Source organism: Xiphophorus couchianus, chromosome 7 (assembly GCF_001444195.1).
Source record: "Xiphophorus couchianus chromosome 7, X_couchianus-1.0, whole genome shotgun sequence".
Classification (NCBI taxonomy): domain Eukaryota; kingdom Metazoa; phylum Chordata; class Actinopteri; order Cyprinodontiformes; family Poeciliidae; genus Xiphophorus; species Xiphophorus couchianus.
The window spans coordinates 22,420,232-22,443,962 of record NC_040234.1 but is presented as its reverse complement, the minus strand read 5'-3'; the positions used below and the strand labels follow the sequence as shown (position 1 = coordinate 22,443,962).

The window sequence follows — 23,731 nt, the reverse complement described above, 5'->3', positions numbered from 1 at the left end:
GTTTGATCCATATCTGTGTTTGACAACTTCTGTCCTAAAATACAGTAGAATGGTTCATGTGTAATTCTCAAATAATTACATTATTTGTTGAAGACCCACATTTTAAGATGTTTTGTTCAAATAAAACCTCCTAAAGTTGTTCTTGAACAAAAGGTGGCTCGAAATAGAGTTAGTTTAAGATTGTGCACACTTAAGGCATTCAGCTTATTGTAGAGTTTATTTTAAGATTTGGATCAAACAGATTAATTTAACTGATTAATCAGAGATATATGCCACAAAAAAAGTAGAAAAATATTCTGAAATTACTTATGGTCTTACTTTTTACAACTACAAAACATGGCATTTTAATAGGGATGTATATACTTCTTTATCCACTTTGCTAACAACTAAACTGAGCTAACCACTAGCTGGTTTCCGATACTTTGCCTCTTTTACTCGTCATTATTGAACTTCTGGCAGACATTCTCTTCCCGTCACACCGTGAATGCCACAGCCTTCGGCAGCAGAACAGCATTTAAACCCCCACCACCAACACTCCTCGTTGGAAATCAAGAGCAGCTCCTGTTCATTAGCTTAATTACCTAATTAACAGGAAGCTAATTACCCTGTTGTGTGCACACAAACATATGAAGAGGGTGTTATGCAATGGATGATGATCCACAATTAATTTGTGACTACACTCCATCAAGTCGGGATCCTAATCCACCTACCACATCAGTGGCGTGACACATAAACAACACCGTAATAAATTCAGAGTCGACTCCTGGGCGCCTCTGATCCCTATTGACATGTAGATGGAGCCACTGAACAATTAGTCGTAAATTAGATTATTCTTTCAACTTGTTTTCTGAAGCAGTTCACTCATTGTTCTTTTCGTTCATTATAACAGACATGTTCGCAGCTTAATGAGAAACACGGTGACAGCACAATATGGAGAGTAAAGGATATCATACAAGAATATCAGGTAAATACTTTAAATGCAAAAAGTTTCTTCCCCTATTTTTTTCAGATATATTTCCCACAAAGCTAAAATTTAACACAAGATTCATTAGAGTCAAACCTAAAAAGGTTAAATACAAATTCTAACAGAATCTTATTTTATCCAATTATGATCCACTCTGCTGTATCTTCAAAAAAGACAAAAATTAATTATAGATTTAAGAATTATAAAAAAAAATAATAAAAAAAACCCATACACACTCACTCAGTATTCTGTAGGTTTGGTGTAGTCTTTATTGCAATAACACAAATATGAGCCACATCAAAATTGTTTTACTTTTTTGTACAAAAACCTTTAAACTTTTCACATTTTGTCTTAATACATCCAAGAATCTAGATGTAATTTATTGACATTTTATGTGACACAATGTAATATAGAACTGAGAAGTGGAAGGAACACAGTATATGATTTTCATGTTGTTTAACAAATAAAAATTTGAAGTGTGGTGTGTATCCTGTTTTCAGCACTCCTGAACCAATCACTACCTTCTAGAACCATTTTCTGTTGAAATTACCGCTGCAAGTTTTCACACATTGAATCTTTCACCTGCTCTTATCCACAAAATAATTCAAACTCAGTCAGAATGGATGAAGAACATCTGTAAATAGCAATTTGCCAGAAATGGTAAGATGGAAAAAAACAAGCAAGAAAAAAATAAAGCAGCAAAATAAAATAATAAAAAACTAAAATCTTAGGGATTAAGTAGAAAAGACTCAAGTGAACCCCAAGGCTTCAAAAATATATCCAATTTGTGGTTAAGATCATGAGTCAGTTTTTCCAAAGGAAAGACGACAGATATCTGTGTAATCCACATATTCTAATGCTGGGACATATAGTGAAGTCCATCATAGCAAAATACACTTTTTAGCAAGAAATCGAAGAATTGCAAAAAAAGATTTAGAATGTGCATCCAAATGTTTAGGGGGATGTAATCAATTCTATTGTAGCTCAGGATTAATGTTTGGGGTTGATGTCTTGCTGGATGGAACTCTACCCCAGTTTCAAGTATTCAGCATCAACTCCGACCAGTTTAGCTGTCTCCGTAGAAGAAAAGAATCCCAGCAGCATGAAACTGCCACCACTGTGTTTCATGGTGGGCATTGTGTGTTCAGGGTGAAGTGCAGTGTTACTTTTCCAAAACTCATAATGTTTTGATCCCGTCTTAGCAGAGCGTCTTCCACATGTTTACTGTGCCCTATTTTAGTTCATTTTAAATGATACATTTATCAGTGCTAATTGAGTTGTTTAAACTACGGGAAGTTATTATAACTTAACTACGTTTTAAACTTATGTTCTCTAAAAATAAAAACTCTGACACCTTCAAAGAACAACTAGATTTTGCTAAAATCCCAGGTGGACATGAATTTTTTTTCTCCTATACAATCAAATTAAATACTAAAGAAATACATTGTTGCTAGGGTTATAATGTGACAAAATGTAAAAACAAAAATGTGCAAAATGCTGTAGTTACTATTAGTTGAAGCCTATAGATGATAAAAAGTATTTATGAGTACATGTATCTGTAAAAACACTGACACAATAAAAACATATTGAAACATATTTTAGAAGAAAATGGCTATAAAACATAATCCATGTTCTAATGTGATCTGTGATAACCTCAATATCAAATATCTAACAGAGACATTTTCTTATTACTAACAATGGTCAGAAGGTGGTGCTCTCCACCAAGGAACATCCTTCCTGGGAGGGCTCAACTTCAGCTCTTTTTCTCAAATGTAGTCATGAGGAAGCTAAAACCATTCAAAGTGATATAATCCTCCCTTAACTCTGATCAAGCAAAAATAAATACATAAATAAAATAAAAAACAGCTAAACTACAAGTTGCTATGGGAATGAAGATAACAGTTTCACTAGTGGATTTTTTTCTCCTGGACCAACACATGATTGTTTTAGACGGCCACCAAAAACACTTTCTTCTTCTGACAGAGTATGCAGAAGATTTTAAATTCAGTCCAATCAGAGTGTTTATGAATCTTCTCAGCTGACATTTAAGAACTGAGAAAACCTGGCCCATATGTTTGAGATTGTAGCTATTGTAACTAAAAGAACCTACACTCTCCTTATCTCTCATGTCCTTTCAAAAGCATATCAGATTTTTCTGAGCATGTCAAACTTAAGTATATAAGCATACTTTTTTCACCTTTTATTAGGATTACAAGGAACTATTTCTGAAAAGTTACACTATAAAGACATCTTTAAAGGGATTAAATATTAGGTATAACAATCTAAATTGAATTAAATTAAATTGTTAATGTAAAGTTCGATATAGGTTAGCTTAGTTATTTATTTGTTTTAACTATGTTAGCAACATTGTTAATGCTAAAGTCAAATCTGCTAGCAAGTGCAGCTAATTTAGCAGTCATTGCCAATAAGCGTCACATTTTAGCTGTGTTGTCAAGGAAATGGCTTACATGCCATTCCTTAAAATCTTACTGTCTTGCAAATATATATCTTAAATGTTCTTTACTATTTCAGCAATGTAGACTTGATCATAAAGCAATTTTTTGTGTCTTATGAAAAGACTAACCTCATGAAACCCCTAAAAATTACTGTAACATATTTATATTGGAGATTTAACACAGAAACAGCAGAGACAGATTAGAATGAGATGAGAATTGATTTTTAATTTAGTAATTTAGTTGAATAAGTAAGTTTTAACATTTCTGGGACAATCTGACTAATTTATTATGTTTTTTTAAGCTGTCAAACATAAATAACATCAAATCATAAACAGTGTATAAAATCTATTCAAATTAAATATCTGCAAATTGATGTGTCAATTTTTATTGGTTATATTAGCAGTTAGATGTAATAGTGTGCAATTTTAAAAAAAGTATTAATAATAATAATAATAATAATAATAAAAACTCCCAAACAAATGAAATGCTTTGTCCTAAAAAAAAGTTGTCTTTGAAGTGAGTAATCTCTTAAGGAGAGCCGTGTGCAGTCCTTGTTTAGTAGGTATGCCACACATATAGCTGACTAAAGTAACTTTCATGGTGAACATAAATAAGCGTTAATTACAATCCATCCAAATAAAACGTATCCAAACTGTTACACTGATTTTTATTGGGTAAATCACAATTTGTTTTATGAGTGCAGTTTGTTTTTATTAGTGCATGATTAAGAGTTAAAAGAAATGAGAAGGGTTTTTTTCCGAAAAAGTTCCTTCTGGCTCAGTTTCGATTAGTCGGCATTTAGCTTTTCTGATAGCTTCTTTCCCCGTCACACTTACTTCTAAAACTAATGCACATCATTACGTACCCTTCACCTTCCTGAGGCCCACTACACACGCGCGCGCGCACCCCCACACACAGAAAGGATCTACGTAAGTGCTCCTGAAAATTAAAATGTACTTAATTCTGTCAAGGCTCTGAAACGCTATGAACCTTGTTTTGCCCAGCAGGTGGATGTATGACGTCACGGATTAGGAACATCAAAACAAAAACATTCAAATCCTCGTTTCTTCTTTTTTCCTCTTCCTCTCTCTCTCTCTTCCTCTCTCTAATTCTTCTCCCGGCGTGTTAAAAATCTAATAACATTAAAAGCCAGGAGACTATTTTCCCCCTGCAAGCCACACTGGCGAGTCGGCAAGAGCGAAACTCCACATTTTGCCATATTTCGACGCCCTCGGTAAGATAATATCTTTTTCCTTGCAGATAAGTTAAGTTAGAGAACTCCCTCACCTCCTCTTACTCCTCCTCCTCTTCCTCACCTTCAATGGCAGCTAAGTCCAACACTGAGGCGACCGGAGTATAATATTTGTTGGTGTTTAGAGTGTGATTTGTTGTCGCACGCGTTCCCGGTACACAGGCTCGCGTGCACAGGTTCATTATTCTCCAGCAAATCGCCCCCTCCCCTTCCCTCCTCTTTAACCCTCCGCGTGCGCTGCTCGTTCGCCGCTGTAAAGCTTTTTTTTCCTACCGGTAAGTTTCACAGCTCTCATCATGTTAACATTAGCTTTGTTGTTTCGCCTTTAGATACCTTCTGCTGCTCGCACGGAGTCTAACTTCGCTCATGAAATTATTAAACATAGCGAATCAAACTCACTAACCGTGCTGCTAAAACTTAGTGGGTAGCACAGTTTATTATCGCGGTTGTGTGGCGTGGTGTCCCGTTTTTTTCTCAGAAAGTTAACTAAGTTGAAGCTACTCACGAGACCCTGGGGGGAAATGCACCTTTTGGAGAAAAAAACCCCAACCAACTCTTTAGTTACAGCTGGAGATGGAAAGAGCGAACAAGCAGCGGTAGCCACACAGCTTCTAATTACAGCTTTACCTGCGAAGAATAAGTTTAAGTTTTCACCGTTAATCTTTAACTTTATTTGGTTGAATCGAAAAGTTTGCTGTGATTTCTTTAGCAGGGAAGGAACTTTTCCCCACGTGCTAGCTGTCCCCTTAAAAAAAAAACAGCAGAAAAAGCCATTTGAACTGCACTTACTATGATTCGTCATGACATTTACTATCACTCCATCTGCTTTGTTTTTACCTGTCCATAAAAGACAGGGTTTGTTTTATGTGTGGTGTCCGTACAAGGAGATAAGACTATGCATAGTTCTTCTCCTAAAGGGGATATTCATTTATAGTCAACTTTTCATTGCCTCAATGCATTTGTGAACTACTGTGTGGGGATAAAAATACTCAATTTTCACAACTTTCAATGTAAATGTTATAAAACATACTTTATCAGTAACATTTTTGTAGATGGATTAAAATCAATATTTCTGAGCAGAAAATATGTGAATTTAATAGCTACACATTTGAATAATTTGAATACATTTGCAGCTATTTGTTTTTTATAAATGTTCTTTCTCAAATTAGTCATTCTACCTAATTATTAAAATGAGTCTAATAATCTGCTCCAAATTCCCACTGTAAAAAAAAAAAAAACTAAATAAAATGTTGATCTGTGATTGGGGACTAAAATGTTACTGACGTACAAATGAACTTTTTAAATCCATACTAACAAAGTTCCATGTCAGTCTTTCCACTAAATATTCACAGTTAACGTGCTATTCAGCACATTACAGTTAAAGGAGCTGAGCTCTCCAGCAACTTAAGCATTAACACTATTACTAAGCTAACTAAAGGTGGATGCAAACTTAAATCATTCTTAATTCTCTTACTCAAATTCTCTACCACATGTTTCATGACAGATCTCAAATTGTATGTACTAAGTTGATATATTTATGCTTACACTGACTAACCCCCCACCCCACCCCCAAAAAATGTCAAGAGTATTAAACACTACTAATTTTAATTGGTTAATACATGTTTCCCCACCTGCATGTTAGTTTGTAAATCCAGTGTTTAATTCTTGTTATTTTTCTAGCAACATTAGCTTGTTTATTTTGGTAGCAAACCCATCTGAACACTTTGATTAAAATTTAACCAAAGACGTTGATGCAGTCAAGCATTATTCTCATTCCTTATGTCAAGGAGAACTGTAGCTGATATATTTATATGGACTGGATTAGTGTCTGCATTAGAAAATTGTTATGAAATTTGGTTTTGAAAAAGCTTCTGCACTGAAGTGAGATATAATTTGCTTAGCACTAATGTCAACTTGCCAGCTTTTTGTGTTTTTTAGGTGTACTTGTCAAGGAAAATGTTAAATTATCATCCTTTTGAAATGGATTTTAAAAATCTATTGTCATTTCAGTAATTCTATATAATATTACTTTATTTTCTTGTTCTCATTGTTTCTTTTTCTTTTAGGCACAGGGGGACAAGCTAGATTAGTATAGCATCTTAAATATGTGTCAGTATTTTACTAATTTAGTTAAAGAAGTAAAATTTTAGGATCTTTATTGAGAAATATTAATGAATATTCTAAGAGTTTTGTCAGTTTATCACCACCATTCTCATTCATATTGTTAGAGAAGAACTGTTGACATTTAAGTAGCATTAAGTAGGATTTAATACCAAAGAGAATTATCTTAGTTTAATGCAATTGAACATTATAAGTGCTGAATATGTAATCAATTAAAATGGAAATAATTTTTTCGGTTAATATTTTCTGCCCACCAAAATTCTATTTACAGTATTTTTTGATTTAGTTTTTATTGCACTTCGTTGTCAACATTATTAACTTAAAGATATTATCTATGAAAAATAACACCCCTGCATCTCCACCATTCAGAGGAATATTATTTTTATGTTCTTTCCACTGTAGAAAACAAATACTCTTTCTCACATGCCTTTATTAATGTTCAGCTAACTTAAAATAAATAAGTTTATTCATCAAGACGCCTCCAACATACTGATTATACTATCTAATGCAAAGTTGATATAGATTTTTTTTCCCAAAACTATTGTTGTATTGCATTCTTTCATCAGACTGCTTAGTATTGTGTTTACATCAAAATTGTTGTGATATTATCTGTACATTGGAATAAAACAAGCAAACAGACAGGAACACCGTATTTTTTTTATTTTTCAATCGCTCCAGTGTTTTATACAGTAAATGTGAGCCATTGAAAATTTTTGCAAAAGAGAAACTGCAGCTTTAACTTTTGCTGGCGGTGCTCCCTCCTTCTTGTTTCTTAGGATTAGTCATTGTCTGAAGGGGAGGGAAAAAAAGTAACTTTTTTTGTAGGAGAAGTAAAGTAAACAGCCTCCAACAAGCGAACCTTGACAACCTAGATTAAGGAAAACATTGGAGATCAAACAGTGCTGCTGGTAGGCTGTTGTCATGAGCTGCATGAGAAAAAGAGAGAGAGAGAATATTTGAACAGGCGCTTGGGTTTGTGTGCTCACTTATGCAGAAATGGACCTTCACAAATGCTGACCTAGGTTTTAGGGCGGCAGGATGAGCTTTCTTTGCAGTGTTTGACTGCCACATATTTTCATACAGTCTTTCCTGTGTCTCAAATAGCATTGCCATTTGAGATGAATATGCTCTCTTTTATCCCATGAGTGAATATATACCGACCTGGCCTGAGGAGCAGCTAAGAAAATGAAGTTGAACTTTGAAGAAGACCACTGTTATGACACAATATCTGTGATTTGTGAGTTATTTGGTAAACCTTTGTGTCTTGCTTGGCCTCTTCAGGCTGAAACAGCTCTGCTTTGTACAGAGCTCAGGTCTGAGCAGCTAAGAAAATAATCAGTCACTCATGCATTCAACGAGTGGACTCTCCCATCCCCGAATGAAGCGGCTCTCTCTTTCATCTGACTGCTCAGTATTTGTGAACACACATTGAAATACCCTGTGCTGGGTACTGAGAGGCTGTAAACTGGCTGAGCACCCCTGCTTGGAGATAAAAGCAGTTATTTTGGGTCCAGTGTGGGAATAAGAGGCTGCATTTGTTCAATTGCTTCTTCTTTTTTCATATTTCATCCATTCTAGGGCTGTTGTAAACAATTATTTTAGTAATCAAGTATTCTGTAAATTATTCCGACAATCTAGTAATCGAATAAAAATGTGATAAAATAAAACTTTGGTAAATTCTACCATAACATCAGCATTACTATTGGATGTCAACATTGACTCAAATTTTCATATTTGTACATCTGACACAATTACTTTTATGTAGTTTAGAAAATTAACCTGTAACAATAATACTTTTTTTTTTAAGTTTACCTGGGCAAAAGTTATACAAAATCTCAAATTACATTCAATGTAATAAAAAATAGGCCGGTTCACAAAGACAGTTCTAAAAAAAAATGTCTATTCTGTAGTCTTTAGTTTATGCCCAGCCATTTACTGGTCCCCCGAAAAATGATGCTATCATGAATTAATGAAATCCCCCGGACCGAACTTGACAATTGGATGTTGTGCTTCTCGTTGTTGACGAAAGCACTTTGTTTTCGTCAATGACTCATAGGCAGAAGTAAAAGTGTTGCTCACAAATAATCACTCAGCTGCAACACGGTGTGCTAAATAAAAAAAAAACATAATTTAGCAAAGCTTCAAGGCAGATAATTTTCCTTGAGGAATTTTAATAATTGAGGTACTCAAATCATTCAAGGAATCGTTAGAGCCCTAATCCATTCATGTTTTGATGGAAGCAAGACAAGTGGCAGAGGTTTCTGCTAGATTAATTTGTGGTATAATTTTTATTTATTTTGCATGTTTGATTCGCATGACACAAAAATAATTGGGGGGTGGGTACACTAAGTATGGCTACAAATGCAGCACACTCATTCCTGCATTCATTACATAAATGTAGCAACAAAGGAAGGCGGCGGAACAATATTTCCGGGGTAAAAAGGTTGGTGTGCCTGGACAACCCCCAGTAGCGCTTCCCGAATTAATCTGGTATTTCTTTTGTCCATAGGGTCTGGACCCTTGGCTATTGAGAAACGATTGCTTGAAGTGTGTTAGAGTTTTCAATTTTCCTCATTTGCTAACGTTTGTCTGTGATGTATGTAATGAGCCAGTTATGATGCTATGAAAGCTTACTTGAAATTGCCTGCGTTGTAAATAACCATCCTCCACATGGAAGAGAGAAGAGCTGATACGAGCAAGGCGGCTATTATTGTTTGTTCAATATTTGGAAGTATGACCAACATGGACTAAACAGCTTTGTCCACTTCCTCCTCTGACATAGCTAAAACTACAGGCAGACTACAATTCTAAAACAGACTACTTAGATGCACTTATTGGAGTTTTCCTGGCCCATTCCTCTTTCAAAAGTCTAGCAAAACTCTAAGCTCCTTATCCTAAATTTTTGGCTAATTAAAAAAAAACCTTTAATACATTTTTACATTTTCACCACAGCTAATCTAACCTAAAATTAGTAAAAGCTTTGACAACCTAGAAAAGTATAAATTGTACCGCAGTACTTGAATTTTTTTTTTTTCTATGCCTAAAATTGCAACAAAACAACCTTTTATTTGAAAATAAAAAATGATAAATATTACATTGCCCACATTAGTATCCAAGTAGAAAATAAACCCTCAAAATATTTGATCTGTTAGCTTGTTAGATTTAACTTTACATGTAGAGCTTGATAATTAAAATTCATTAAATGCTTACAAATGCAGTGGCTTTTATATATGTAGTAGTTTCAGATCTATTAGAAAATAAGATGGAAATAAACTTCCAACTATTGTTAATTGATGCCTTTATGGATTCAAAATAGTTTTTCATTTTTTATCTGTTTAACCAATTATTATTATTTTACCTGAGCCAGCTGGTTTCAATCATTACCTGTGATAATATGGACTGGGAGAAAGAGAACAAGTTGTAAGGGGTCTCATAGTAACAACTTATAACTAGTTAATATGAAAATCGCCCTATTGAAGTCTCTATTAACTTCAAAGCTGTGCTTTTTAGTAACTGGCAGTAGGAATATTTGTTGACTTGGGTGTTTTTTTTTTTGTCCCTTAGGTGTGAAGCTAAAGAGCAGTGGATTTACTTGAACATTATTTATAGTTTATCTGAGAATAAAACCATTTCAGAAGTGAACTGAACACTGTTGACATGGTAGGGAGCGAGTCTGGGTGGGGTGGGAGAAGAGCCATTACTGCAAAGGAAGGTGATGCTGCTATAATAACACATGTCAAAGATTTGATACAAAAATGAACCAAAATCCCAATATTTTTTTATTGACCTTTGTCTCTTTTTGCCATGTTTTTTGGGGGTTTTTTTTAAACCGGACTCAGAATAGCACACGGTGTGCTTCCCATTTTAATGGACTAGTTACAGAGTCTATAGCAGTACACACTGGTAGGGTAGGTCAAACAAATATAATTTTACACAGCACACAGGAATCCTGGCTTAAAGCAATTAAAACAGTTTTTTTTAATCTCCTCATAACAGGTTGTGCGGTTTGATACTTTTGTGCTGCCACTGCCAGAAATCACGTCAGTCAAACTGTTGTGGTTAGATCTGTGAAGCATTTTCTTTGTCTGTTTATGCTCCTTTTTCACCGCCACTTTGTTCTTTCTTTCTTCTGCTGCAGTGGCTTTCTGGTGCTATCTCGCAGGTTCTTTCTGTTTGCGCTACAACCCCCCCCCCCCAAAAAAACAGACTTCAATTATATCAAAGTGTTCAGATCTTAAAAAGCTACTCGGAGCTTGATGTTGAGCACTTGAAAATGTAAGCTTGTGTGGCCTGGGCTGAAAGATTAAATCATTACTCTGTTTTATCTGAGTAATGGGATAACGAGAAGAGCAAAAACTGACATTCGCTAATATGAACTATCGCTTAAGCCCCTGATAAACGTAGGAGGCAGCATAATGTAAATTCAAGCTTTTTTTTTTCTTAGAGGCCATTCATCCTTGACTTCTTGGCTGTTTTTTCGGTTGGCAGTTGCAGCCTAATAAGAAACACAACATGGCAGGGCCTGCTCTTCCATCATCGTTCGCTGGCTGGAAAGTCGGCGCGCTTTGATCATGTCTTTTGGGCGCATCACTCCGGCTTAGCCCGCTGCTTGCTATGTGATAAGCCATCAGAGTGCTCAGATCTCAGCCGGGGCTCGAGGAGAGACAGGAGAGCATAATGGAGACAAGGAGAGAACGGCAATGCAGATTTTGTTGACAGACTCTTACTGCGGCTGCTTTCTCTATTTTTTTTTTTTTTTTTGCCTTTGAATTCAACGATCTTGCTGTCCCTCTTCACTCATCTATGAAAGAAAAATAAAAAAATAAACCTTTCTTGGTAGAACGCTCTGTTCCAGTGTTATGCCTTTGGACCCGTTGGCTGTTCCAACGTTTTTAATTCCCAGCATACATTACCTGATTGAAACACACGCGCACACACATACAATTTAATTGGAAATATGGATGAGTCTTTTTCTGGCCAATCCAAATTCCCCCCAATTTTAGCAATCTTTATCTATTTTTTTTCTTAAGGATTCTAATACGCAAAAGAAAAAAGTGTTGGCTTTGATTATGGGTGGTAGAAAATGAAATACAAGATTATTAAAAATACACACATCAACTAGCCAGAAATTGGAATCAGCCGATTTTCCACAATTGGCTGTGATCAGCGTTTTGCAGGTCAAAGTCGTTTTTTTCCAGTCATTCAATGAATGAGTAAACTGAGAACCAAGAAACTATTTTCAGTCAGTAAACACATTAGCTAACAGCAAACCTTTCATGTATTTTCAAGGGTAGGACTAATCAAATAGGTGTGATATGGTGCAATGCACCAGAATGACCTTGTCATTCAATTTTTTCTCTTTTCTGTGTTGTAGCCATTAGGAAAACTGGACAATAAGTAGGAATGCACAGATTTGAAAATTTGTGCTAGAGTTGATGTCTGATATTAATGCTTTCATGGCCTATAGCCAATATTTGCTGACTACTGTATATATTTCACAACATTTACAGTACCTTTGGGTGGACAGGGGGGCATATTGGTGATTTGCTTAAACTACCCACAGTCCTGTGCCTCATCACTGGCACATGACCACACAAGAACCAGCTTAGAGTTAAGTAGAGAACCCAAAGACAGCAGGGCTGAGGCATGTGTGTAATATTGAAGAGTTTCATGAGAAACTGAAAATCCATCCATCCATTATCTTATGTTCTTATTCCTACTGGGGTCGCTAGGGGTGCTGGTGCCTATTTAAAGCGGTCAACGGGAGAGATGTGGGTCACCCTGGACATTCCATCACAGGGCAACACAGAGACTGACAGGACAAACAATTATGCACACTCACACCTAAGGAGAATTTAGAGAGATGAATTAACCTGACAGACATGCTTTTGGATTGTGAGAGGAAGCCGGAGAGAACTCATGCATGCACAGGGAGAGCTCTACAGACAGAAAGAGACAGAAAGGCCCCGGGCTGGACCTTCTTGCTGCAAGGCAACAGTGCTACCAACTGCGCCACTGTGTCTAGCCTGGAACATATATATATATATATATATATATACACACACAATATTTCTGATTAGTCTTCTGAGAATAAGTCAGAATTATGAGAAAAAGTCATTATTCTCAGTCGCTTGAGAATAATGGGAATGAGAAACATCCTGGGGAGCTTTTCTACTCCCCTGGATGACGGGCTGGGCTATAAATACAAAAACGGGAGAGTGGCATTGGTTGTAGCTGATGACAATGAAGTGATAGACAACAGCTGTGAACAGGAACAGCCTGAAAGACTGAGGGAAAAGAGGCAGATAATCAAAGATGAGATAGGGAAGCCATAGGCCTTGTTCCAATATTCACACTTCCACCCTTGCTCTGCCCTTGTGTCCTAATGCACGTTTATGTTGAAGTGCGTAGTGTGACCCACATTTCCCACAACCGACCTTTGCGCCGCCCATTTTAGGTCCTATTTCTGCCCTTACGTTAAGTGGACTTCAGCGAAGTGTATTACCCACAATCATTGCTGCATGTGATGTTTTGAGTTAAAAGGCGGAATTATGGCAATGTTTTTTTGTCTATTTTTGTCTTTATAGTAAATTCAAGTATGACAAGGCACATATTAGAAAAAAAAAAAGCTTATTATGAGAAACTGAGCTGAAAAAAGAATAGTCACAAACTAACTGTGAGAAGAGTAAAACAAAATGAAAGAAATTCAAGATGAATTTCAAATCTTAAATTAAACTCAAATCTTACATTAAACTGTTAACATATTGGGCTTTTGTGAAGTTGCAATGTTTAAGCACTTTCTTAAATAAAATTATTTAACTTTAAAAATGGAGGGGATTTTTAGAAAGCGGTATTTGTGGATAAAAACGTAGCCACAGGATTAAATTGTTAATATCACAATTTAATCCATCATCCTTTCTTAGAAGACCAAATCTTATTATATTAAAACTTAAAGATGGAATAGATTTTGTTTACAATATCCACTTTTGAAAATCTTTCTAAAAACATTCATAAAGTTGAAGTTTATAGTCTCAAAATCTCAGTCACAAAATACACAGGAATTTATATTAATTTTGAATTTCTTTTGCAGAAAGTCATTCCACGGAAAATTTCATACATATCTTTGAAATGGACATCTTAAATTTTTTGTAGGAGTGGAATTGAAAGTTATTTGATTATTTTTTTTAGAGATCTCATAATTTTTAAACAAATATTTTCTTCTCAGGGTAGAAAGGAAGACAATTGATGTCAGAGTCCCTTAAGAAATTTCTTGTAACATTTTTTGTCTATAAAGTAACAACATTCATAGTTTCTTTTAAGAAGGACATTTTAGTTCCATTAGTCTTTTTATTTTTCACAATGCAGCATCTGTCTTTTTTTCCTATTTTTTAATATATTCTGTATGTTTGTCCTTAACTTGATCTTTGTTATCAGATTAGCTCCACTTTTTACCAAACTACATTTTAGACAGAAGACATGCTTTATTTTTTTAGCAACAGCTGAATATGTAATCATGTCTCTAATTATTCAAATCGCGGACGTTAAATTGAATATTAGTACATTTTAATGTCTATTTTTTGCATATGGCAACGTTCACAGAGGAAGCTGTGTCTGTTGCCAAAAGAAGAAGAAAAAAAAAAGTTCAAGTATTGACTTTTTTTTTTCACTCTACTAAACGTGTGATTACATTCAATTTTGTTCCATATTTAACAAGTCATAAAACACATTTGAACAGTCAGATATAACCAGCAAGATTTCAATAAATAAATAAATATCAACAATTTATGCTTTTGTTAAATCCAAATTAAATAATCAGTTAGTGGATCTAAAAACATAATGTCATGCTGATCACATTTAGAACTGGCCCAAGGCATAAATGAACTAAGCGAATATCAATTCTGTTAAATTTGATTTAATGGTTTCAGCATAGATAAATTAAAAGATTTTAAATTGCTTAACATTTAAATTTAATATTTTAAAGAGCTGGCAATTTTGCTTTGTAAAAGTTCAAAGAACAATCTTCATACTTAGTTTTGTTACCATAACAACAATCTGATGTTGTGAGTTTAAACTTTTAGTTTTACCTCTGTTTGTTAACAAATACATCTTAGTAAATTACAATTATCACTGATTGCCTTTAAACGTGGCCAATTAAACTATGCCCCTGTTGTAGATTTTACTACATTTATTTTGAAATGCTGTCAGCGGTGCTGATGTGCAAGAGAAGCCCCTAAATCAAATTCTGCTCAAGGCCTCATGCAACCTTGTACCGGCTCTGTATGATGAGCTAGACCCGCTTCACTTCGCATCTCTCTGCTGCTGAATGTAGAGGACAAATGGGGAGATTTAATTTATGTGCCTTTATTAGCTCTTCCATTTTATGTCTTTTGAATTTTTAATAAGTGCCACAGAGACGGTTTTGGTTACTCAAGTTTTACGGAGCGAGTTTTTCTGATCTTGGCCCAGCAACTCTGACTTTAAGTAGAGAAAGCATTTCATATTGTGCAGTTTGAGGCATTGTGTCGCCGCAAAAAAATAAAGCAAAACAAAAACAAACCAGCATGCTGCGCTTATAATAGAACGAGGGAAACCCTGTTCAATGATGACTTTGGAAAGCAAAAATACCATCCATCCATCCATTTTCTGTTCACCCTTGTCCCTAATGGGGTCGGGAGGGTTGCTGGTGCCCATCTCCAGCTATGTTCCGGGCGGGAGGCGGGGTTCACCCTGGACAGGTCGCCAGTCTGTCGCAGGGCAACACAAAGACATACAGGACAAACAACCATTCACACACACACTCACACCTAGGGAGAATTTTAGATAGACCAATTAACCTAACAGTCATGTTTTTGGACTGTGGGAGGAAGCCGGAGTACCCGGAGAGAACCCACGCATGCACAGGGAGAACATGCAAACTCCATGCAGAAAGACCCCGGGCCGGGAATCGAACCCAGGACCTTCTTGCTGCAAGGCAACAGTGCTACCAACTGCGCCACTGAGCAGCCCAAGCAAAAATACCTATACTGTATATTTAAAATATATATATTTTTTGTTGTAGTTGTACTTATAGCAGCACAAATGCCTTAACAGTGACCAGTCCCACCATTTTGGATGTTGAAGTTCCAACACAGGGGTGTACTGTCCCAATTCTCAAATTTTTGCCCGCTTGCAACTTTCTCACTGGAATTCTTATGTGCACTCTGATTGAGTCCACACTCCATAGTATGAAGTCCTGATGATGTCTTAGCCGATCAAGAAAAAGATTATTTGGTTCTGATCTGTTTCTCAACAATCGGTGCATTTCTACGGTTGATTACTCTTCATATTGATATTTTCAGATTTCTCCTAGCTGCAGTTAGAGGATATACCGGTTCATTTTGAAGTGTAGCGCTCCCTTCTCTCACCGCTGCTTTTCCTGTGTTTGTACATAAAACATCATTTTAAATGCGCATTATGAAAGGCTGCTCCTAATTGACGGGTTGCTGCTTGTTTATTTAATTTATGTTTAGAGACTGGGAGGTAATTGGGGTGCAGTAATTACCCAAGATGCAGAACAGGCTGCGTTTAGCTGAAGGTGATATCAGGCTGATGAGTGTGGAGCAAAGATGAAAGTCTGCAGGTTACTCTCATCATCCAATGTGAGCCATTAAAACACTTGTCAGCTTAGAGTAGAGATAACTAAATGGGCCCGTGTCCCTTATTCAGCCTCTTTGTTTACTGACATGACACATAGCCTAAGATTAAACTCATCATACTAGTGCTAAGTGCATTTTTCTACTATTGAAATGTGAGTAAGTGTTTTTTGTGGAATTGTGCTGAATAAATATGTTATCTTTCTTTCTTTCTTTCTTTCCCTCTCTCTCTCAGCATGCCTGAGCATTTAAAAACAACAGTAAAGAGCAAGTGGATGAAAGGGATTTGTGTATGTGAAGTCCCTCCTGACGCCGTTGCTCCATCCCCGATAATAGCCTTGTTAACTAAGATTCATTACTGCTTCTCTCCCTGGATATCGAGGCAGAGTGTTCTCAGTGCGCTGCGTTAGCCACGGTGAAGTCATACTGATGTGGTTTTGTGAGCTATTCATGGAAGGTGGTGACTGTATCTTCCCTGACTTCTGATGATTCAGTTGACCTGAGAACGGGGTGGCGCGGGTGGTATTTGACTTTGTTTGCTACCCAATTCCACTTTCACATCAACTTTCGCTTTTCTCTCTGACTCTCTGTCTTTCGCTAGCACTTTCTCACTCTCCCGTGTCACTCCCTCTGAACATGTGGGGATGTACAACTTGTTTGTGCAAGGGTTGCTGTTTGAACGCCTGCTCTCCCAGTAGATCTTCAGTGGTCGTTGTTGTTTGGCTGTATTGCTTGCAGTGTGTGACTTGCATTTGCCCAGACTCCTCTGAGGGAGTTTGTTTTTGTTCTCAGTGTTGTAAACAGGGTGGGGCTCCATTCCCAAACCACCCAGTTGGAGACGTTTTTTTTTTTTTGCTCTGTCGGACGCTGTTTTGTTTTGTTGTTTGTTTTGGTTATTATTTAGATCAGTAGACGAGCCTGTAGACAGAATAATGTGCTGAAGCAGATGTGACTTAACCATGTGGTTGCTGCATAAAAACTGTTATTCTGTGATTTAAATACTTTTTTCCTCCATACAATTTCAGGCCTTGTATACACACCTTCACATTTATTATGCAATTATTTACTGTTGAGGTAACATTTTTGTTTTTAGCCAATTCCAATTTATTAACAGCATAATTTTTTTATGTGACTGCACCAATAAATCGAGCGCAATTACCGTCATTTTCTGACATGAATAAAATTATGGTTGAATGATACACCTGCTCACCAGGTCATGTCTTCACATTGAGGGTTAACAATAGTCACCCAAGATAGTGACTTTGTTGCTACATTTATATCAAGTTTTTTTGGACAAAAATTTTTTGTATTGGCTAAGATTGGAACCTGTGATTTTTAAAGTTCAGTGACAAGTCATTGGCCAGAAGACTACAATCGGTGCACCTCTTGTATTTGATTCTTTATTTTAGAAGTTTCACACCATCAAACAAATTTTAATGTCAGACTAAAATAGGCTTTTTAAAGATCGGTAATTTGCTGAAAATTTGCAATCGGTAATGTTTTTTAAAATAATGTTTTCCAGTTTTCAAAACTGTTTTAACAGCATCTCCTGTCTCGTTTAAGGGCGCAATACATGAGCATAAAGTTAAGATCCACCCAGAGATCCCTGTGTAGAGAAAGACATTGGTAGCTTTCACAAAGCAGCTGAGGACGGTAAACTGCAGATGTCTGTAAAGTTCCTTTCAGACAGGAGGCAATATGGCTCTCACAGATCCTACAAACTACAAACATAAAGCTACCAGCAAAACAGACATCTCCTAAAACTCAGTAGGTGACGCATTAAAATAGTTGAGTTTTTCAAAAGTGGAAAACATTGCCACCTTGCCACCCCACTGTTGCTTGTTGTATTAAATAAAAGAGCATGATTCAGCTGTGTGCCGAATGCTGCTGCCACACAACCTAACAGGCTTTTGATTTGCTAGCACTTTGAGACTGAAAAAAAACCAAAAAAACAATTGCAGTTATCTGAGTAAGAACCCTACTGAATATGCAGGGCTCATTTCTCATGAAAGCAGTTTTATTCAACCATAGACTCGGTAGGCTAAACACACACCAACTTACAAATACAATTAGTGAAAGAAACAGTAAGGAATTAATCATAGTTTCACAGTTAAACAATTTTGAAGTACCCTGTCATTTCACCTTTACCACTTTCTGAATGATTGTGGGAAATGGTTCTGCAAGCATTTTGTTTCAATGATCTAATCCTGCTTGTGTTTTTTTGTTTGCTAATATGTGTTATAGTCCCACTGGAGGTATATACAGTGGCATGATCAAAAGCAGTATCAGCTGCACAACTCAAGTGTAAAATGTTGTCAGTCAGAAACAACATGATGAAGAGAAACTGAGAGTTTAGTAGTCACCTTTTGCTCAAAAGTGGTAAATGTATTTGCCAGGGAAGAGTTTGCACATCTCATGCTGCACATTTCATGACAAAATTCAACGATCCTATTGAATTTTGTCAGTAGTTAATGCTAATAAAGTTCAGTAATTTGACAGGAAATAATTTTGAAAGTTTTTTCTTTTCTGTCTGCACAATGGCAGGCTGTTATCAACCTAAAGACTTCAATATAGATAGAGGAGCAGGACCGGGTGAGACAACAGACAACTAATCTGGAATTGAAACTGTGTGTGGTAACCATTTATACGCCATTTATACGCCATTCTCTCATGTGGTAAAAGCATGAGAGAAAGTTTTATCTGCGACATAAATAGCATGGCAATTTTAGCTTTGAGTCTGTGCACATTGTGTGGAAAACGAGTATGTTCGTTTTAGCAGTGCACCAATAGTTTTCTGACTCTTCCAATTTTGACCGTTTTTTTTTTTTTTTTTTTGCCTACCATGTTCAGCCGCTATGTGGAAGCTATAGATGTCTTATTCCTCACTGTGACCTTTGGGTAGATTTTAATTATGCTCATTTAATAGTATTAAACAACACGGGAGATGCCATTAAAGCATTTTTTAAAACATTCAAATGTGTTGGCAGGTAAAAGAAATTCCCAGCATGAGACGTGTTTGAGAAAACAGGGCAAAATAGTAAAATATTAGAGGGTACACTGACTGAAGTTTTCTGGCAGATAACAGATCTTTAAAAAACCTTACCTGCCGAGGTAAGGTTATTTTGGTATCGACCAAAATAAAATGCTCGATACCATTTTCTTTTTCTTTTTTTTTGCTTAATTTGCTCAGCCACTATGTGAAAGCTACAGACCTCTTTTTCTTCACAGGGATTTTTAGATGGATCCTAACTTAACACTCAATGTACTATGCCCTTAAACAAGACAGGAGATGCCGTTAAAACATTTTTGAAAACATTGAAAGGTGTCGGCAGGTCAAAGAAATTCATAGCGTGAGATGTGTTTGAAAAAACTGGCCAAAATAGCAAAAAAAATTAGGGGTGCACTGATTTAAATTTTAGCTGGTGCCCATTTTTTTGTCTAAAAAGTTGCTAAATATAGTGGCTAAGTTGGAAACAGTGAGGGGAGTCAGTCAACACTTTCTCTGAGCATAAGTAGGCAGTGGCTGATTCTCAGATATTTATGAAGGTAAATAAGATCGGTGGGCAAGATTGGTTTTTCATTTACGTATTTGCCAAACTTACGGAAATCTGTTCACACCTAATTATTTTCCTCCCTCTTCACTATCGTGCCCCACTTTTTGTTGGTATATCACAAAAAAAAATTTAAGTACATTAGTGGTGTGCCGATCGATTGGCCACCGATCATAATCGGCCAATTTCCGTTAAAAAAAAGTGTATGATTGGTGATTGCCGATCACTGTCTTTTGTTGCCACAAAAACCGATCACCTGCACTTCATACTTCGCAGCCTGCAAAAACCAGTGTGCAGTGTGTCTCCCACTTTCCTTCATACTGCACAGGCATGCAGCAGCAAATAAGCAATGTCGTGTGGAACTTAATGCTCTGAATGGGGAAGTTTGCGTCTTGCATAATAATTGCCAGCACTCACCTGGATGAGAATGGTGGTCAGGAAGCTAAACAAATAACCTGACAAATTATTTAAGTCATTGAGCTAGCTGTTACTTAAATTCTCGCTTTTGAACCACATCGACACGATATTGGGGAGTAATATTTCATAGACATAGTGCTGTTCGCGCTTCATAGTATTCTCACATCAAAGGTCTCCTTTGGAGCATGTAACTTTTTAAAAAAAGAGAACGGTTGTAACGAATGTATTAAAACTTTCGCTGTCCTAACATGAGATAATCTGTGAAAAAAATTGAGCTCCTGTGTTCTGCAGAATTATGCTGCTTTGCACAAAAACAATCAATCAGAACCAGCACAAAACAATTACCCATGCTCACTGGCAGTTTTGATTTAGTAACTTAGGAGTGTTTATTTTAATGAAACTTGCATTTGATTTTGAATGAATGTTTTCTTTTTTACTCTACAATATTTGATATAGACAGTGTTGTGAGATTTATTTGATTTTATTGTTAAATATTATTTTACTGATTGCAGGAATTTCAGTTGTCTTTTTGACTGAACATCTGCTGCATTGTGCCTCCAAATATTGTGCATGTTTTTGTCTAAATTAGGTGAATTTATAGTTCTCCTTTGCCAGATCCCATAGAAGCATTTATACCTAAAGAGAAAAACTAACAGCCAATCCATGTCATCGGCAGTGATCGGCCCTAATGGCTGATTGGTATCGGAATTGGGCAGAATAAAACCCGATTGGAGCATCCCTAAAATACATTGAAGATTCTTTTATTTTTGCTAAAATGTGACAAAAGATACTTTTGTGAGGTGCTGTGGCTTTTAGGATTGTCAAATATACATTGGTTTATTTACATTTTAGTAGTTCTGTCAGCCCTCTACCATTGATCCACTATTTCTAACCTTTTATTGAAAACTCCCCCACACCTGTTATGAATGCAGCAAATACAGTTGGTCGGTCGAGGCAATCAGCTGTTTTTCAGCAATCCGAGGTTTTCCTGAAAGCCTTTTCCTGCTGCGTATGTGGGGCTTACAAACCTTTAATGTGTAGATCAATCAATTCCTCACTCTAGAAAAATCCCTCCTACTTAGATATGAGTAAATCAATCTTTTCATATTCTGCAGGCCTGGCTTTTTGAGTGCATTTCTGTGTACTTCATGTACAGCTGTAAGCTGTGACTAAGGGGCTAATTCAGGGAACTTTAATCACCCTAACCCACCCCTTCTTGCAGTGTCATCTTTTTTGCAAATGCCCCCCATAAAATTAATAGATGAACAGTCTGTTTTTAGAGCATAATGGCTGCATTAGAATATGAGATGGATAGCGGATGAAAAAATTCTGCATGCTTCATGCTTGCTTTCATTTTTGCTAAGTTGCTTGGATCTGCTTTTATCAATAGCGATCCGGTGAAAAAGACCTCTCAGAACACAGTGGAGTGCTCAGTTTAAATCTTACAGACAGAGGAATGGAAAAAAACAAGCCACAAGTGAGAACAATTTGAGCTGTAAACTGTAACCGAATTGACTATTTCATTTAGAGCTCAGCTAATGTATGATTTTATGCCCCGTGAGCAAAAATAGATTTGTTATGTTTGCTTTTATGTCTCTTCGCCGTCATTGATTGCGACGCCACACCTTCTCACCAGAATCCCTATGGCGGCTCTTTTTTTCCACTCAGTGACATCATAACCAATGGAGGTTTGTGGTGTTCTCATCAGGGCAAAACCACACAGTGCCGGTCAATATGTAAACATTTGCCTCGGTGACATTTGTTCACTGGGCGACTCATCACAGAGAATCATCTCACAAAGTATTTTCAGTAATTTGAGTAATTTAGTCTGTGATCTTTGTTCACCACTTTCTCTGAGTAATGCAAAGTGCATAATAGCATAACCTTTTCAAAGGAACTTACCTGCAGTTTGGTTTTGTAGTTATGAATAAGAAATCCTATTCCTGATTGTGGCCAGGCTTTTGAAAAGTTGATGAAGCTCACATTGATCTCAGTCTTTCTAACATGACCTGATTATCCAATCTAGTGGTCTACAAAGAGAAATAATCACATTTATGTTCTCTAAATAACTCAATGGATTTTTAAATAATACAAGTTACTGAACCAAAACAATGGAACTTACAAGTTTATTACCCATCCATTGTCTGAAACAGTTCGTTTGTGACAACTCTCGCAATTTTCAGTCTGGAAGAATATTTAATTTGATATGAAAAACTTCATGTATAAATATATGTATGTTACAAATATTTTTTAGCTATCAGAATGTTTCATATTCCTTAGTTTCATTTGGATAGTATTTCTTATCCACAGCATAATAAAGTTTCAGCATCATTATCATCTAATTCATCATTGTAACTATGAAGGAGTAACAAGTATCAATCAGAAAAAGAGCACATTGTAAATGTTGTAGCCAGTCTGCTTGCTGTGGGCGTTCTGAGAGGTGACTGTGTTTCTCCTCTACTGTTATCTTCTACCTGTCTGCGCTCGTCTGCCCCTGCCACACGCATCAATCTAGCACCAATCAAACACTTTTCTGGTTTGTCTACAAAACCATTGTACATTGGCCAAAAGAGAAATGAAACTTCAACTCTTTTCTGTTTGGATCCATACAACCTTGAGGTTTTGTTTGTTGACTGCTTCTTCCGTTGGCAAGGGGGTAGGAACGAGTTTAATTGGGGGGGACACATATCGGAAACCTGCCAGTTCTGTAAATAGCTTGAGCAGAAATGTCAATCACGGGTTTCATCAACCCGTTTCTGAGTTTCATCAACCCAGTAGCACGTTACTATCATTAGTTAGTAACGCACTACTCTAATCTGACCCCTTGAAACGAGTAATCTAACACATTGCTATTTACAATCCAATAATTAAATTAAAGTTATGTATCAAAGTCACTCAATGTATTACATATATTTGTCATTTTTTTAGTATAAACAAATATTGTTACTTTCCTCTTTTTTTTTTTTTTCTTGGGGAGTTACAGTATGTCTCTTGTGTAACACCAGCAAAACAAACAATGGAGGGAAAAGAGAGATGTGCTTTTTCTAAACCAATTTGTGTCAGCTAAAGATGGCAATAAATTAACTACAGTATACATTTTATGTATGTATATGTTCTCAAGGTGGCACACTGCTCCAAAAAACTTCTTTTTCCATTTCCTCTTGAACAGAATGGCTTGCCATCATTATGCTTTAATCAAGCATTAAATTTAATCAAACTACTGTCAATCCGGGACTGTACACTTTATTGATCATTTGCCTCACAGCTAGCAAGATAAATACCCTGGTATTACACACAGATTCTGATATATTTTATTGGTCAAAATACATTTGATTATT

The 23,731-nt window shown here is 36.3% G+C and overlaps 1 protein-coding gene across 6 annotated transcripts in view; it reads left to right on the top strand.

Annotated features, from left to right (window-relative positions):
* Positions 1-4,466: 4,466 nt before the first annotated feature.
* foxp1b (forkhead box P1b) overlaps positions 4,467-23,731 on the top strand; it is a 297,917-nt gene continuing 278,652 nt past the window's right edge. Inside the window, exon 1 of one of the 6 annotated variants that reach the window (XM_028022521.1) lies at positions 4,467-4,654. The gene's annotated coding sequence lies outside the window, so the exon portion shown is untranslated. Of the gene's footprint in view, positions 4,655-4,739; positions 4,948-23,731 lie in introns of those variants that run through there. The other 5 variants (XM_028022517.1, XM_028022520.1, XM_028022525.1 and 2 more) reach the window with 5 other exon arrangements.